Source organism: Silene latifolia, chromosome Y, assembly GCF_048544455.1.
Source record: "Silene latifolia isolate original U9 population chromosome Y, ASM4854445v1, whole genome shotgun sequence".
In the NCBI taxonomy this organism is placed as follows: domain Eukaryota; kingdom Viridiplantae; phylum Streptophyta; class Magnoliopsida; order Caryophyllales; family Caryophyllaceae; genus Silene; species Silene latifolia.
In genome coordinates this window covers 42,352,175-42,355,345 of record NC_133538.1, presented here as the reverse complement: position 1 = coordinate 42,355,345, position 3,171 = coordinate 42,352,175, and the positions used below count along the sequence as shown (strand labels likewise).

General features: G+C 36.4%; 1 long non-coding RNA gene across 1 annotated transcript; it reads right to left on the bottom strand.

Annotated features, from left to right (window-relative positions):
• Positions 1 to 235: 235 nt before the first annotated feature.
• LOC141626400 (uncharacterized) lies at positions 236 to 2,488 on the bottom strand. Its single transcript, XR_012535983.1, has 3 exons — positions 2,404 to 2,488; positions 2,198 to 2,305; positions 236 to 431 (listed from the first exon to the last, which is right to left on the bottom strand). It is a non-coding gene; the product is annotated as an uncharacterized LOC141626400 (long non-coding RNA).
• Between the last annotated feature and the right edge of the window lie 683 nt (positions 2,489 to 3,171).

Here is a 3,171-nt window from a genome sequence, read left to right as displayed (position 1 = left end):
CTAAGTGGGGTGCACAAACGTGCATCGGGAGCAATAGGCTCTGATACCAACTTGTGACACCCTTGATATTTAGCGTTATCTAATTACTTAAATGCGTAATTTCTACAGAAAAACTGGTAGGATATGTTTGTAAATGGTTCAACTAATCCAAAAACCTGCAATTTCAAAAATTTTCTAACTAAACCATTCACAACCAATTCCAACTCAAGAAGAGTGTCAGAAACCCTGCAACAACTGATAAACTAATTTACATACATAGCTTAAGACGCGGAAATATAAAGATACAACCCAAAAATAGAAAGGGAGACATATGTCCCTTCAAATTATATACAAACCAAAAGTGTAAAAGGTTTACTAATAAAATAGCCAAAACTAGGTCCAAGGTTCCTTGCTCACTAGCCGTCTGTGACCCCAAACAAAGCATCAACAACCTGTCAATCGCATTTTATACAAACACGAAAGCCACAATTCAGTGGGGAGTAACTTCGAGTCCTCCCAGCCACGAATCGTCAAAATTAATGTAACATGTAGTGTAACATGTAAACAATTTGATAAACCATTTACTTATCATGTATTCTAACAAATGACCCCTAAACTGACCCAACTAACTATCATGTGAATCATATAACAAATTGTAATCCAAACTCTATCAACCATAGCCGGCTTGCATCTCACCTTCTATGATTCATAGAATCATCAAACAAGAAAGGGCAATATATCAAAGACAGGCATAAGTTCTTAGCACCGTCAATAGTCACTTTGTAACTCAAGTCTATACCACGAGGTAGGGAAGGTAATCGAACCGGTATCTTGGCTCAGCGGTTACTATTAAGAAAACATGGCCAAGAGACAACACAACCCTAGCCTAAAATCTGCGCAGACCTAGACATGCGGATACACACCACCGCACCCAAGACTCACAACTTTTTTTAAAACAAAGTGAAGTGAGTACCCTAAGGACACCACCGAAGGGTCGGCTAGTACTTAAGTCGACCCCATACTATCAAAATTAGTACACGAGGTCATGCCCCAACTTGGATAAACATCCACTAGTCAGGAACACAAAGGCTATCAAGCGGTGAACATATACTCGTCAAAGACTATAAAGACCTATCTATGATGAAGGCCGAAATACTCACCTAGGACCTAGTCACACTAGTCCCGACTTGAATATTTTAGCCCACACCACCCAAAACTCACCACATAAGTCAAGTAAGACACCCACTTAACCTTAAGAGGGCAAAAAGTCCTACTTACCAACATAAATTCTAATATTCTATCATGTGAGAGCTATATAAATGTCTATTTACAAAGATACAATCCCAACAGTTCCTCAATAAGAATTCAATACCAATTTCCAATCCTAGCAATTATAACAATATAAAAGGCTTTAGGGGAAACTAGGGCCATTACTACAAAATAAGAAGCTATTTAAACTCAACTAACTAAATAAGAAACTATTTAAATTCAACTAATTACACATGTGAAATAGAGATATAATAAATGGCCTAAAACAAGAAAAAGGCCGATTATCTAATTCATTCAACCGAATTTTTACCCGCAACCCCAGCCCTGCGACAGGTACGGGTCAAAGTGCCGACCAATCACTCAATTAATCGACATCGCATCGATCAAAGGGACTAAGGCTCGGTTTTCAGACACTCAACAAAACATTTCAATTATAGCTATAAAATTCATTTTGAGCCTATTAATTACCATTTCATTTTGTAAATTATCCTAACATGTGATAATTGTCAATATAACATAATTTTTCTACCATTAGCATAACTTTTATGATTCTCTTAACAAATTTAACCATGTATACTCATTCTAACTATATCCATGATGAACTTAAAATGACGGACAAAGCATGGAAAACCGCGAAACAAGCAACGGACCGACCCGGGCCAACCCCAAGACCGGCCGGGCTGCCGTGGGCCTGCCGGCTGCTGCCGGGCCTCACGCCGCACCATTTCTTCTCTTTTTTTTTCATTTTTATACATTATAAGACCGTCTGAAAATTAATTAATCGTCCCCAATTCAATTTTGATAATATAAACTACCAAAAGGCACAAATTAAGCTTGCATGCAACTAAGTTTAACATGTGAAAAATTACTACCCAAACAAAAATTCACCAAACATACAAAAATCAAAAACATGTGACGATAATTCGTCGAGTAGCTCGAAATATGTTACCTTAAGCTAGAAAATGAGCAATTAGTCCTCAAAACCGAAACCCTAACCACAACTAACCGCTATCCTCTACAATATACGAGTCCCCGAACTCGTCTTCCAATCCTTCACCTAATTTAACAATAAAAAACACAAAAATTAAGCACAAAACCGAAATCACCGAAATTTGGTCTTAAAAGAACTTAATGAAAATTGAAATTAGAACATACTAAGTTGTAGATCGTGGCGAGGGGATTCCGGAAAGGTAAATTTCGCGAAAAACGGACAAGAAACGAAGATTTTATGGCGATTTTATGGCGATTTTAGGCTTGATTTTATATAAATGGTGTTTTGGGTTGAATTTGTGAGATGTTGATGATGATGATGGAACAAAATCAGAAAAAAGAAAGAAAAGAAAAGGGGTGTGCCGTGTAAGAGGAAAAGAAAGGAGAAAAAAGTACGTGCGGAATTTTTAGTCGGGATTTTTAACTAGTCGGTTTTGACTCGTTTCAAAAATAATTAAATCCGTAAGTCAAATGCAAATTCCGTCAAGTCCAAAGTCTTTAAACACGAGATTACAATAAAATTGAGTATTCATTCGACCCATTTCCAAATTCGTTTACCCAACGTTCAAACGAATTGTCATTTTCCCCCCGATACGCCCTTATTTCGAAATAAAAGATTTTACACGGTTTAAACTATTTTTAAACATTTCCAAACTATCAAAATAAATACTTTTCTTCAAAATATAATAAAATTATATTTCTTTGAATTATTTTTACTTTAAATACATTATTGTCAAATTTTACTTGATTAATTAATTATTTTCGAAACATATTAACGGTCCGAAATTTACGGGGCGTTACAGAGCCGACGAAGATTTTTGTGAAGCATGGGGACGTTTCAAACATTTGGTCCGAGCTGTCCCTCATCATGGTTTCCAGCAATGGTATCTTTGCAACCTATTTTACAATGCTTTATATGATGATTACAAGGTC